General features: G+C 42.1%; 1 protein-coding gene and 1 long non-coding RNA gene across 33 annotated transcripts in view; both read left to right on the top strand.

Moving 5' to 3' along the window:
• The window catches only part of PDE10A (phosphodiesterase 10A), a 344,897-nt gene that overhangs the window by 172,300 nt on the left and 157,332 nt on the right, over positions 1–15,265 (top strand). The gene's annotated exons all lie outside the window — the stretch shown is intronic.
• On the top strand, positions 10,995–15,012 carry LOC145521291 (uncharacterized). Its single transcript, XR_014065298.1, has 2 exons — positions 10,995–11,218; positions 11,636–15,012. It is a non-coding gene; the product is annotated as an uncharacterized LOC145521291 (long non-coding RNA).

Below are 15,265 nucleotides of genomic sequence, written 5' to 3'. Positions count from 1 at the left end.
CTAGCTCCCATGCACGTGGAATATGCCAGGGCAGGTGGCCGTGGGTGATATTTTCAATGATTACCTCTGAATTAGTTTGAGGAAAGATTTTTAAAATTTATTTCTGAGTAATCTCTGTTTTCTCAGGAGGATGTTCCTAGTCAAAACATCTTGTTGTTGTCTAGTCAGGAGTGTCGAGGGGTCCTGTCAGTTCATGTTTGCAGTCTTGCCTGTCTGTGGGCTCAAGAGTGAGAAGGAGGACTCGGGTGCCTCGCCTGGCTGGCCGCCCTCCACGGCCCGCCCTCCGCATGCACAGGCTCAAACCGCAGCTCCCCTCAACAGCCCGGCTCTGGAGAGCAGCCACGGACTTCTCAGGAAACCTTGGCTTGAAGATCCACTCTGTCTTCACTGAAAATGCTTGTTCCGAAGTGTCAGGGGTTGTGAGTTGAATATTTTTGTTCCAGGGTTTTGGGGGAGAAAAAAATCTCAGATCGAGGGTTTTGTGGCTGAGATTTTGAACTTTCTTTTGCAAAATCACAAAGAGTAGTCCCTTTCCTTTGAATGCTGTGGATTGCCAGGAGAGAGAGAGAGAGGGCCAGCCTATATGGCTGAGGAGGGCGAGGGCCAGAGCGCGGTATATACGTACATCCGCCTTCTCTGTCTCACCTCCATTGCTGCCATTTCTTGAGCCAAGTTTTATATCTTTTACATATATATATATATATATATATATATATATATGTGCAAGCATGTTCAGTCATGTCCGACTCTTTGTGACCCCACGGATTGTAGCCCCACCAGGCTCCTTTGTCCATGGGATTTTCCAGGCAAGAATAGTTTTAATTCCCGTCAGAGCCATGAGACAGATATATAATTATCAGTTATAGATCAGGAAACAGGTCAGAAAGATTCCCTAACTTGCTAAGTCATTCTGCGTGTTAGTGGCAGAACCAAGATTTTGAAATGATTTTTGTTTGATGGACACACACACTTAGTTGCTCAGCCATGTCCGACTCTTTGTGACTCCCCTGGACTGTAGCCCACCAGGCTCCTCTGTCCATGAGATTTTTTCGGGGAAAAATACTGGAGTGGGTTGCCATTTCCTCTTCTGGGGGATCTTCCCAACCCAGGAATTGAACCCTACGTCTCCTATATCTCTTGCACTGCAGGCAGATTCTTTACCCTCTGAACCATCAGGGAAGATGGACATGTGCATAAATACTTTAAAAATATTTGTGTATATATGTGTATATTTGTATGAGTATAGATATAAAATTAATACATTAGATATAAAATTAATATACACTACTGGCAAAATCATTTGACTATCTTGGAATAAGAGAAGCACCCGTGGTAAACCCCCTCTTCTTCTTCCCCACTCCCCAAAGTAAGGCATGTTACTCTTTGTAAGAAACAGTGTCTGCCATATGACCCAGCAATCCCACTGCTGGGCATATACACCGAGGAAACCAGAATTGAAAGAGACGCGTGTACCCCAATGTTCATCGCAGCACTGTTTACAATAGCCAGGACATGGAAGCAACCTAGATGTCCATCAGCAGACGAATGGATAAGGAAGCTGTGGTACATATACACAATGGAATATTACTCAGCCATTAAAAAAATACATTTGAATCGATTCTACTGAGATGGATGAAACTGGAGCCCATTATACAGAGTGAAGTAAGCCAGAAAGAAAAACAACAATACAGTATACTAATGCATATATATGGAATTTGAAAGATGGTAACGATAACCCTACATGCGAGACAGAATAAGAGACACAGATGCATAGAACAATTTTATGGACTCTGAGGGAGAAGGTGAGGGTGGGACGTTCTGGGAGAATAGCATTGAAACATGTATATTATCATATGTGAAACAGAACACCATTCCATGTTCGATGCATGAGACAAGGGCTCAGGGCCGGGGCAATGGGATGACCCAGAGGGATGGGATGGGGAGGGAGGTGGGTGGGGGGTCCAGGAAGGGGAACACATGTAAACCCATGGCTGATTCATGTCAATGTATGGCAAAAACTATTACAACATTGTAAAGTAATTAGCCCCCAACTAAAATAAATAAATTTATTAAAACAAAACAAAACAAAACAAAAAAGAAACAGTGTCATATTTTTACTGATGTGTTTCACTTATTGGCCATGAACTGTGTTTTTAGGATTATATTTCTTGTAATAATGGACTTTCCCTTATCTGTAAACAATAGCATTTATTTGCAAGGTGGCTTACAAATTTAGAAAATCTCCTCGGTTAGATTGAAGGTAAACTGGTTACCTAGGTAAGACACTTTGATCTGTTGAATTTCATAATAATAATGCAGCTTACTCAAGACAGAGGAACAGTGGAGGAACATTCATTGTTTTATTATTATGTCTTTAATGTGGTCCGAATTGTTGTGTGTCTCGTATAAGCTCTCCTAACGTCAGAGGAAAAGTAAACATGCGCCTCCTTGGGTTCCATGTCCGTGGGGTTAATGCTCCCAGCTCCCAACCCAAATAGATGTTGGCACTCTGAATTCCTCATCTTCCCTTTTTGCCTTCTGTATCCCCAGCCAGAACATCTTCCAGTGCTCCCTGGAGAGTCTTGTGTCCTGTTTTGAGAATCACAGGCTTCTCCAGTTTCTAAACATGAACCAAAATCAATTTGCCTGTTAAAGGTTGGGTTGGATTCTTTAGTCTTAAGGCTGCTCTTTATTACGAGTCATAAGCAGTGAAGTATAATCGGTTTGTAAGGTATTTGAGCTGAAACATGGGAAAGTTCATTCATTCAGAAAATGTTTGACCATCTCTTTCATACACCACATACCATCCCAGGTGTTTTATAGGAGTCAAACCCACAAAATGTCTGTTCTCCCGAAGCATGGGTTGCAGTTGGGGTTGACAGAAAGCAGATCATCATATAAATAATTCAGACACTTTCCAGTAGTGTCAAAGGCTATAAAGGATGTAAAACCAGCCAGAGGATCAAGAATGACTGTAGCGTGTGGCAGGACCTGCTTCAGTGGTCGCCAGGTCAGACAGCTCTGGGAAGCCACCCTTGAGCTGAGCCCTGAGAAATGGAAAGAAGGTTGTTGAATCTAGAGCAAGAGTGCAGGAAGGAAAGAGAGCAGGCCGTTCACAGGCCCTCAGTGGGGAACTACTTCTGTGCGCTCGGGACCTGAAGAGCAGGGGGAGGGTAGGAAAGCCAACCAACTCAACAGAGCTTGTATGAACACACCAGAATGAATAGGTAATAAAAATAGTATTTTATGCACCTTTTAGCCTCTTCACACTTTAAAGGAAATGTTTAGTTCAGTTCAATCGCTTAGTCATGTCCAACTCTTTGCGACCCCATGGACTGCAGCACGCCAGGCTTCCCTGTCTATCACCAATTCCCGGAACTCACTCAAACTCATGTCCATAGAGTCGGTGATGCCATCCAACCATCTCATCCTCTATCGCCCCCTTCTTTTCCCCCCTTCAATCTTTCCCAGCATTAGGGTCTTTTCCGATGAGTCAGTTTTTGCATCAGGTGGCCAAAGTATTGGAGTTTCAGCTTCAGCATCAGTCCTTCCAATGAATATTCAGGACTGATTTCCTTTAGGATGAACTGATTGGGTCTCCTTGCTGTCCAAGGGACTCTCAAGAGTCTTCTCCAAACACCACAGTTCAAAAGCATCAATTCTCTGGCACTCAGCTTTCTTTATAGTCCAACTCTCACATCCATACATGACTACTGGAAAAACCATAGCCTTAACTAGACGGACCTTTGTTGGCAAAGTAATGTCTCTGCTTTTTAACATGCTATGTAGGTTGGTCATAACTTTTCTTCCAAGGAGCAAGTGTCCTTGCAAGACTCTGGTGGAGAGTTCTGACAAAACGTGGTCCACTGGAGAAGGGAATGGCAAACCACGTCAGTATTCTTGCCTTGAGAACCCCCATGAACAGTATGAAAAGGCAAAAAGATAGCACAGTGAAACATGAACTCCCCAGGTCGGTAGGTGCCCAGTATGCTACTGACATCAGTGAGAAATAACTCCAGAAATAATGAAGAGATGGAGCCAAAGCAAAAACAACACCTAGTTGTGGATGTGACTGGTGATGAAAGTAAAATCCAGTGCAGTAAAGAGCAATATTGCATATGAACCTGGAATATTCGATCCATGAATCAGGGTAAATTGGAAGTGGTCAAGCAGGAGATGGCAAGAGTGAACATGGACATTTTAGGAATCAGTGAACTAAAATGGACTGGAATGGGTGCATTTAACTAAGATGACCATTATATCTACTACTGTGGGCAAGAATCCCTTAGAAGAAAGAAAGTGTTAAGTGATCGCAAATAAAGGTGGTAATCTAAAAGCCGTCTGGATAGTAAGAACTTGTACATGAGTATATTATTAGTCCTTTGCTACACAGGTCCTGTTTAATAATTTCCCCCCCAAGAGAGTTGTACATACAGTGAGTACTGAACCTTTAATTAATTATGATATTTGGAATGAAAAATACACATTTTCCTATAGAAGCTACGTTCTTTTAGGTTCCTACGCAATACACAAAGATCTATAGTATTATAGTGTCGTGGCTAAGCACTGAACACTGGCATCAGGATAAACCACCTAGTAGCTATGTCACTTAACCTCTTTCTGCTTCAGCTTTCCCATCTGTAGAATGGGAATAAGTAGGAGTAGTTACGTGTGTAATGACTGCATGAAATGCTGAGTGCCATGCCCGTTGCATTGGAACAGGCAATGAAAGTTTGTGATTGTAATTTTACTGGCGATATAGTTGACGCTGAAATAATCTACACTTAGTCTGTGAGTTGCATTGCTTACTGGTCCCTCCTCTTTACATTTTTATCCTGCTCCTTATTTATCTCTGTTTTAATTTTGTTTCTTCCTGCCCCTCTTCTTCCTTTTTTTATTAAAACTCCACTTTGGATTAAATTAACTTTGTTCAGTGTTGTTTAACTTAGGGTCCTAGTAATTCATGTTTACCCTGTAAGTCAGTGTCATCTTTTCCTAGTCTGCCGTGCATCCTGGATTAGAGCTGGGGTGGCAGGGGCTCACTTTCTCTCATTCATTTTCTCGTTGTCCCTGGTGTGGTGGCCTGGCCCTTCTCATTTGGAGGAGGGCGGCCACTCTGGGGTGAGCTGATGCTTCAAGGGAATGTGGGGGTTTTGCTGAGGAGGAACGGATCCTGCAGTGGTCGCAGCCGGCACTTACTGCTCAGGAGATGAGAGTGGATGTCTGTGCGCGCGCTTCCTCGTTGATGCTGACGTGGATGCTCTTCTGGTGGATCTTGTTCCTTTACAGACTTGGGGATGCTTAGGTTTATTTATCTATGAGGACGCAGGAAATTAGCATCCAGATCTCATTACTAAATGCACGTTTATCTTATGAATAAACTTTATGTTTTGTTTTGGGATAGCTAGTTTCCATATATCACGCTTTTATAATAAGTACTGAAATTAGTCAGACTGGAGTATTTTATACACTTGTCTTGCATGCATGCGTGCTCAGTCACTTCAGTCGTGTCCATCTCTTTGTGACCCTTTGGACTGTAGCCCGCCAGGCTCCTCTGTCCATGGAATTGTCCAGGCAAGAACACTGGAGCGGGCTGCCATGGCCTCCTCCAGGGCATCTTCCCCGCCCAGGGATCAAGCTGGTGTCTTCTGTGTCTCCTGCATTGCAGGTGGATTCTTTACCCAGTGAGCCACCTGGGAAGCCCCACGCACTTGTCTTAATAAAGTCTAAATTACATGAGAAGAAACACTGTATTTTGATGAATGCAAAGTAAAGTCTTAGATTTCTGAAACGTACTTTAACACGCATTTCAAATTTACCTTTTTTCCCCAATGTGTGGTTTACAGATGTAGAGAGATGGAGATAACATCACGCAATGAAGAAAACAAACATCTTTCAAAAAGCTTTCCGCTAATTACATGTTCAAATGTTTAAAAAATTTAAAAGACAGCTCAGTCTTCTGTGAGAATGTGCTTTAATTGACTTTTTCTGGTTTGGTGACCACATTGCACTGAAAATGGTTTCCTGGTTAATCTCAAAAATCTCCACTCCGTGGAGCAACCAAATCTGGTGTAGGGATTTCAGGACATCATTGAAGCAGAAGGATTAGATTCTAGTTTAGTTGATGGGACCACAGAAAGCCTTAAGAATCTGATCAGAGCATGTTGACCTTTTCCAGGAAAATGCACAGATGCTGAGGAATGCAAGATGCCACAGGCACCTCTGGGGTTTCTGGACACCCTGGAGCCCATGTGTGCGCGGTTGATGGACCCCCAGTTGAGAAGCTTCTCCAGGTGCTGGGGAAGGTCTGGGAGCATCTCTCAATCTTGACCACTTCTGTGACTCTGTTTCCTTTTAAATATAGAATTACCAATAGTAGTTTGTCTACCTGAAGTGGAAAATTATAATTCAAACTGGGATGGTTCATATTTCTGTTTTAGACAAGTAATCGGGAGTTCATTATCAGATCATTAAAGACGTTAGTCGAGCAGCAGATAAGTCAGGATTCGACTTGCAAGCCATTTACGTTCACTGCTGTGAGAAAGAAGCATGTCCACGGCTGAGGCAGTGATGTCCGAGAGGACCGTTAGGGGGAAACCCCTGGGCCGATCAGCGCGTGTGAAGATTGCTTAGCTCTTGAGGCCTTTCTGTAGAGAACGTCTCTCGTAGCAGTTCTCTAGGGCTGCCCTCGAAGCTTCCACACACTGTGTGGCTTGGATGACAGAGACTTATGCTCTCCGAGTTCTGAGGGTCAGGCGTGCGGGATCAGGGTGTCAGCAGAGGTGGCTCCCCGGAGGCTGTGAGGGACCCTGCCCCGGACCTCTCTCCCAGCTTCTGGCAATTTGCTGGGAAGCTTGGGCCTCCCCTTGGCTTTGGCACCGTTGCCCTGACCTCTGCTTCCATTTTTACCTGCTGTTCCCCCTCTATGTGTGTCCGTTCCTTCACACGGCGGTATTTTTATAAGGACGCCAGTCCTGTTGGGTCAGGAGCCACCTTAGTCCAGCCAGACCTCTTCTCAACTAATTACATTTCCCGTGACCCTCTTTCCAAATAAGGTCGTATCCTGAGGTGCTGCTGCAGGCAGCTAGGACGAGACTATGGGAATTTGGGGGATGCCATTCAATGCACAGCCTTCTTCAAGTGACTTTTAATTGCCATAATGTCACAGGCCTTCTGTTTGAGACGGTTCCTACAAGTCCTCAAGGTCGGATGCTGAGACATTTAGACCAGCATTGTGTCAACGTCCCCAGCTACGTGTCTTCAGCACATCACCCTCAGTGTAACCAGCCTGTACTTTTAAGAATCTCAGTTTTCTCCGTTTTCTTAACTTCTTCCCTCTCTTCCTCCCTTTCTCTGATTTATGTTCTTCTTGAACTTCCACATGTGGGAAAGCTCATAGTATCAGTTCTTTCAGGAGACACTCATTGTCAGCCTCAGCACTCCCGACACTGTGCAGGTGGGTCTTTGTTGTGGGGCTGTTCAGAGCATCGCAAGATGTTTAGCAGTGTCCCTGTACAGCCCCCTGCCCTGCAGTGTGACAAAGCAAATACCTCCAGACACACTGCTGAATGTCCTCCTGGGGACAAGTTTGCCACCTGCTGAGAACCACTGACTTAAACTGTATACCGACTGTTGGGCCAGGTACTGGGTACAAAGATGACCAGCTCTGTGCTCCAGTGACTCAGGCCACTGACACTGGTTATACACGTCGGGCATGCAGGGCAGAGGGAACCGTGTGTCAGGGAAACTCAGAGTGAGATTGTGGCGAGGGCGAGAAGGGGGTGGAACCATCAGGGAATCTAGAAGCTAAATTAAATCAGCAGCCTTTTCACACATACCTTGAAGAAATGTTCAGTTCAGTTCAGTTGCTCAGTCGTGTCCGACTCTTTGTGACCCCATGGACTGCAGCACGCCAGGCCTCCCTGTCCATCACCAACTCCCGGAACTTGCTCAAACTCATGTCCATTGAGTCAGTGATGCCATCCAGCCATTTCATCCTCTGTCATCCCCTTCTATTCCCGCCTTCAATCTTTCCCAGCATCACTGTCTTTTCCAATGAGTCAGCTCTTTGCATTAGGTGGCCAAAGTTGGAGTTTCAGCTTCAGCATCAGTCCTTCCAATCAATATTCATGACTGATTTCTTTTAGGATTGAACTGGTTGGATCTCCTTGCAGTCCAAGGGACTCTCAAGAGTCTTCTCCAACACTACAGTTAAAAGCATCAGTTCTTCAGTGCTCAGCTTTCTTTACAGTCCAACTCTCACATCCATACATGACTACTGAAAGAACCATCGCTTTGACTAGACGGACCTTTGTTGGCTGGAAGAAATGTTAGCTGTCATTCTTAATGGTTAGGCATTTTCTTTGCTATTCTCTAGGTTTTTTTCATCTTTGTCTTAAATTGTCATTTAAAAAATGTTTATCTGAAAGCTATTTTGAAGAAGAGCAAACGCCAGTGCTCTTATGTTTTAGTGTAAGGCATCAATAGTTAGAAAATTGAGACCTTTCATTGATGTAAGAAGATCAGATTCATTCTTTTTATTCATGGGTATAAATTTAATAACTGACTATATTTTACTTCTTTCTGATACTACACCTTGTTTGAATGTAAATGTACATTTGGTTTCTATCTTTTGAGATATGTTAAGCATCGTAATTGTTTTTATTATTAAGTAAGTAGCAACTATAGTGCATGACCCTGATGCTGGGAAAGATTTAAGGCAGTAGGAGAAGGGGACGACAGAGGTTGAGATGGTTGGATGGCATCACTGACTCGATGGACATATGGACGTGAGTTTGAGCAAGCTCTGGGAGTTGGTGATGGACAAGGAGGCCTGGCGTGCTGCAGTCTGTGGGGCTGCAAAGAGTCAGACGTGACTGAGTGACTGAACTGAACTGACAGTGCGCGGAGTAACGACTGCTATGCTGACTCCGTCATTCCTATGGGCAAGGAGCAGCTTTGAGAGGGAACAGTCGCTTCTCCTGACAGTCTCAAAGAGGGAGATCATGTCACTGTTGTTTCACTGTATTTTTTAGTGCAATTTCACGAGGAAATAGATTTTCATTTTGGAAATCTTTTAATCTGATATTATTAAATTTCATTATAATATTTAAATCATTTAAATTTATAGTGGAGTTTTGAAACAAAAGACAGTGGCACTAAAATGTAACAAAAATGACTTCATACATGATTCATGAAAACTAATTTTAATACTTCATAAAACTTTGTTTGTTGGGGGAGGGACTTTCTGGGCTTACATGTAGAATTGAAGTTAATGTGATTAATCTTTTATGCATTCGTGTTGGTGATTACTGGCCTAATTTCTTTTATCAGTGGTCATCATAATGTTTTACAGGAATAAAGACCTTGATATTCATAGGTATTAAAAGCTCTGTGCTGCACGGCAGGCATTTTGACCTTAATTGCCCTAAAGGGACCTATTGATTTTTGTTTTGATTTCCTACTGAATTTGCAGATGTGCTGTTAGCGCTCACAGGCTGCGCGCTCTGTTCTTATAAACAGGGAAGATACCGAAATATGTAAGCATGCAACCGAACAGAGCAGAGGAACACGGTGTCACATGTGTGTGTAAGATACAGGCTCAAAATTTTGTATTTAGATAGTCTTGTTGAGCAACAAAACCAAAATTTGTAGACATAAGATAAATAATCTTTTCAAAATTGAAGCCTTGGGTGACTCCTTTGATATAGATATGTGTTATATTTTTAAAAAATGATCCTTCTGGAAGACAAAAACCGAGAACTTTTATTTCTTACAGTTTTTTTTCTTGTAACTTCCTGAAAGAATGCTTGTGATTTCTCCTTCCGTGAAGGATGTGAACCTTTTTCTCTGTCACCCTATTTTAAGAGATACTATAAAGACCATATTGTACAGCAAGATTAAGTGTATTTTTAGTATTTCTTTTCTCCAGATGCATTTCTCTAATTTGTCAAAGAGAAACTTGTCAACTTTTTAAGATTTCATATTTATTGCCAGAAATATTCATTGTTTGGAGGTCAAATTTATTTCTCAAATAAAAATTCACTGATTTTAAAAATGCTTCATTATTTATAAAATTTAGTACATAATGGTTATAATTTGACAATTATAAAAATATAATGCTAAAATTCTGTGACTCCATGGTTCTTTAGATTATGTAAAAATATGTATTCTCTTAGGAATAAAATAAGTTAAATGAATTTTTGACAGTCTACAGCAAATGCAGTTATTTAAATTTGTACATAAAGGTTTGTGTCATAATTCGCAGAGATTTACTTCTGAAACGCCGGAAACAATTTGTTATGCCTGAAAAAAAATGTAGCACTTCTCTTTGACAGTAATAAATGATATCCTTTTGTTATTTCCTTTTTCAGATGTTTTCTTTCAGACTCTTCTATCCAAATTCCAGTCTTATGTGATTTTAAACCAAGGCCTATTTTGAACTGTCTACTTACTTATTTAAAAGTCAGCTTATTATTTTTTTTTAATTAGGAGTTGTTGAAAGACATACACTCATCTTTCAACAGATAATCTGTTGGGCATTTATTATATGTTGGGCACTATTCCAGGCTAAGAATAAAGTTGTGAAGAAAAGAAAACTAGTATATTGACTACTGGCACCAAAGGAAAAAATAAAGTAGAGAAGAGACTTGTGTGTGTGTTTTGAGTGGCAGAATTGGCAATTTCCGCAAAGGTGCCAGGGCGACCTCCATGGTGGATTAAAATCTGAGGGAAATGAGGGAGTGGCCCCTCGGAGCGGCTGGGCTAAGAGCTGATGAGGCAGCATCCTTGGTGTGTCTGACCACACGCCGGAGTGAAGTGGACAGGTGGGAAAGGGAGAGGTGGGGGGCTGGGGGTTATCTGGGGAAAGGGCTCCTACTCTGACGATTCGGGAAGGTGCTGGAGCCCAGTGATGGGATCGTGATCTGACTCACATTTTCACGGCGTCGGTCTGTTGCTGTGTAAAGACTAGCATGAAGGCAGGCGAGGGTAGCCGCAGGGAAGCCATTGATGGACCATCTGCTGAAACGCGGAGGTGCATCGAGCTGTGTCTGGAGCCTGGACGGCAGGAGTAAAGGTGCTGAGTGGGGGGACTCTAGGTTTAGGGCCGACTGCGCTCAGGGACTGAGGGGGAGCTTAGGCTGGCTAGAGAGATTTTGGCCTGAGAAGTGAGAATGGAGTTTCACATACAGAGATGATGGAAACTGTTAAGGAGAAGGTTTTGGAAAAGTCTTATTTTGGAAATGCATGGATTAAACAATTTTAGGTAGAATGTCATAACATGAGTGTATTAATTAATTTGTTTGCTTGTAACATACACTGCTTTATTGTCAGTGTCAAACTCGGGGGTGAAAGTCTTCTCTTTTTTTCATTTTCATTTTCATTGTTCTTGAAGTGTGTTCTCAAGACTGTCAAGATTTTTCTCAAGACTCTAGGTCTTGAGTCTGTATAAAGTTTTGTATTAGTTTAGCAATTTCTTATAAAAAACTATAAATCAATTTGGAGAGAATGAATGCCTTAATTGTACTGGGTCTTCTAATCCATATATACATTACATATCATATGTTTATTTGTATTTTGTACTTATTTGTTCTGGTAGTTTTGTATAGGTTCTTTAGTATTTTTTATCTACAAGGTTATGTATGTTTGTGAATAAAGACAGCTTTACATCTTTCTTTCTAATCTGTTCGCTTTTACTTTTTTTCTTGTGTTATTGCATTTTTCTTTGTTTTGCATTATTATACGGACTGGAACCTTCAGTGCAATTTTGAACAAAAGTGGTGAGAGCAGACATCTTTGTCCTGTGTATTAGAAACAAATTCAGTTTTTCACCATGAACTATGGTTTCTTGCTGTCGATTTTTTTTTATAGATGCCTTTTATCTAGTTGAGGAGGTCTCCTGTTTCTACTTTGCTGAGAGTTTATGTCATGAGTGGTGGTTGTATTTTGTCATGTAACTTTACCTGTATCAATTTAGGTAATTTGGGTTTTTTTATACTTTATTCGCTTGGCATATTATGTTAATTTATTTTTGGTTGTTGTACAAACCTTACATTCCTAGGATAAGACCCTGTTGATTGTGATACGTATTACCTTTTGCATGTTGTTGGATTTAATTGCTAATATTTTATTAAGGATTTTTGCTCTACACTCATGAGGCATATTTATGTCTGGTATCAGGGTAAAATGCCTCATAACATGATTGGTAAATCTTCCCTCTTGACTTCGTATGGGATTGGTATTATTTTCTTCGTAAATATTTTAGATAATTCACTAGTGAAGCCATGAGCTTTTTTCCCAGTGACATTGCTGACTGTCTAATGGTTCACAGGCTCTTCCACCCTCAGACTCTTCCCTACGTACCTGCTGTGTCTGCTAATTGAGCCTTGTAACCACTTATCCTCACTCAATTAGGTATTTAACCCCCTTTCAGAGTTAAATTTATGATATCAGCCTACTTTTTTATGCTCATTGTTATATTAAAATTCGAGTAAATTTAAAATACTTTTTGGATAATATTATCCTACCAAGTGAAGGAATTTAAGATATTTGGTTTGGGACTCTCTGCTGCTGTGGACTGAATTATGTTTCCCAAAAATCCGTATGTTGAAACGCTAATCATGAATGTGACTGTATTTGGAGTAAGGACGTAGTTAAGGTTAAATGAGGTTGCAAGAGTAGGCTCCTAATCCCATGGGATTGGTGTCCTGTAAGAGGGGATGCCAGGGAACTAACGTTCTCTCTCCAGTGTGTGAGGACAGCTGGAAGGGAGGCCTCTCCAGGAACCAAACACTGAGAGAACCTTGACTGTGGGTTGCCCAGTCTCCAGAACTGTGAGCAAATAAAAGCCTGTTACTTAAGGTGCCCAGTCTACGATGTTCTTGTTTTGTTATAACAGCCTGCGCTGACTAATACATCCCTTCACGCTACTCCTTCTGGAGTGTGTCTTCCTGCGTGCAGTGCCGTGTGACTGAATTGCTAGTAGAGCCTTCTGTGCCGGCTCTTCAGGGAACCCTGGGTGGGATGCCTGTTGTGGTCTGCTGGGAGAGTTACAGTAGCTAAGAAAATGAATGCTAGCTTTCCCACACTGTGGCCTCTCAGGAATTCCCACTACCAGATGGTGTGCTTCCTCAGAACCATGCACGTATTCCCCAGAACTGTTAGTGTCTTTTGGAGTTTAATATGAGCTTGGGAAAGTAGTGATATACTTTTCTGGGTTTGTACTTCTGTTAAACAAACAAACAAAAAATGTTACAACTTTAACAACAGTTGACAGTTATGCATTTTGTTAAACTGGTTATGGGTCACATAATTTGGGAACTCTTACACTCCTCTGGGCTTCCCTAATGGCTCAGATGGTAAAGCGTCTGCCTGCAGTGCGGGAGACCGGGGTTTGATCCCTGGGTCATAAAGATCCCCTGGAGAAGGAAATGGCAACTCACTCCAGTATTCTTGCCTGGAGAATCCCATGGACGGAGGAGGCTGGTAGGCTACAGTCCATGGGGTCACAAAGAGTGGGACATGACTGAGCGATTTCACCTTACTCCTCTACTTTTAAGGAGATTAATGTGAAAAATAATCCAACCTTCAAAGGTGAATTGCTATTTTTGCATAACAAATTGCCACAAATTAACGATTTAACACGATGCTCATTTACTGGCTCGCAGTGCTGTGGACCACGAGTCTGGTGTCGGGTGACTCTTTTTTTGGCTCACGGTGTCACCAGGCCTAAATTAAGGTGTTCACCATGCTGAGTTCTCACCTGGAGGCTCTGGGGAGAGTTCAGCTTCCAAACTCAGTCTCATCATTGGCAGAATTCAGCTCCCTGTAGTGGTGGGACCAAGGCACCCGTTCCCTTGCTGGTCATCAGCTCAGCCCCTAGAGTTTGACTCATTCCTGGACACATGGCTCTCCATCTTCATGCCAGCAGTTGAGTTGGGTCTTTCTTGTGTCTGAATCTTGGACTTCCTCTTCTGCCACCAGCAGAGAAAATTATTTGCTCTTCAAAGGTTCATGTCATTAGGTCAGACTCAACTGGATAATTGTCCTATTTTAAGGCCAATCTACAATGTAACATTTGAATGCAGAGTTCCGTGCAAAGATGGGCACAAGAAAGGTCAGAAATGGTATGGACCTAACAGAAGCAGAAGATGTTAAGAAGAGGTGGCAAAAATACACAGAAGAACTACGCAAAAAACATCTTCACAACCCAGATGATCATGATGGTGTGATCATTCACCTAGAGCCAGACATCCTGGAATGCAAAGTCACATGGGCCTTAGGAAGCATCACTAGGAACAAAGCTAGTGGAGGTGATGAAATCCCAGTTGAGCTCTTTCAAATCCTAAAAGATGATGCTGTGAAAGTGCTGCACTCAATATGCCAGCAAACTTGGAAAGCTCAGCAGTGGCCACAGGACTAGAAAAGGTCAGTTTTTATTCCAATCCCAAAGAAAAGCAATGCCAAAGAATACTCAAACTCCCACACAATTGCACTCATCTCACACACTAGCAAAGTAATGCTCAAAATTCTCCAAGCCAGGCTTCAACAAAACATGAACCGTGAACTTCCAGATGTTCAAGCTGGATTTAGAAAAGGCAGAGGAACCAGAGATCAAATTGCCAACATCCATTGCATCATCGAAAAAGAGAGAGAGTTCCAGAAAAAATATCTACTTGTGCTTTATTGACTATGCCAAAGCCTTTGACTGTGTAGATCACAAGAAACTGTAGAAAATTCTTAAAGAGATGGGAATACCAGACCACCTGACCTGCCTCCTAAGAAATCTGTATGCAGGGCAAGAAGCAATAGTTAGAACTAGACATGGAACAACAGACTGGTTCCCAATTGGGAAAGGAGTACGTCAAGGCTGTATATTGTCACCCTGCTTGTTTAACTTAAATGGAGAGTACATCATGCTGGGCTGGAAGAAGCACAAGCTGGAATCAAGATTGCCAGGAGAAATATCAATAATTTCAGATATTCAGATGATACCACACTTACAGCAGAAAACGAAGAAGAAAGAACTAAAGAGCCTCTTGGTGAAAGAGGAGCGTGAAAAAGTTGGCTTAAAGCTCAACATTCAGAAAACTAAGATCATGGCATCTGGTCCCATCACTGCATGGCAAATAGATGAGGAACAATGGAAACAGTGACAGACTTTATTTTCTTGGACTCCAAAATCACAGCAGATGGTGACTGCAGCCATGAACTTAAAAAACCCTTGCTCCTTGGAAGAAAAGTTATGCCCAACCTAGACAGCATA

The sequence above is a fragment of the Giraffa tippelskirchi genome, chromosome 9 (assembly GCF_054371585.1).
Source record: "Giraffa tippelskirchi isolate mGirTip1 chromosome 9, T2T-mGirTip1v1.2.pri, whole genome shotgun sequence".
Lineage (NCBI taxonomy): Eukaryota > Metazoa > Chordata > Mammalia > Artiodactyla > Giraffidae > Giraffa > Giraffa tippelskirchi.
This window is presented reverse-complemented; position numbering and strand designations above follow the sequence as displayed.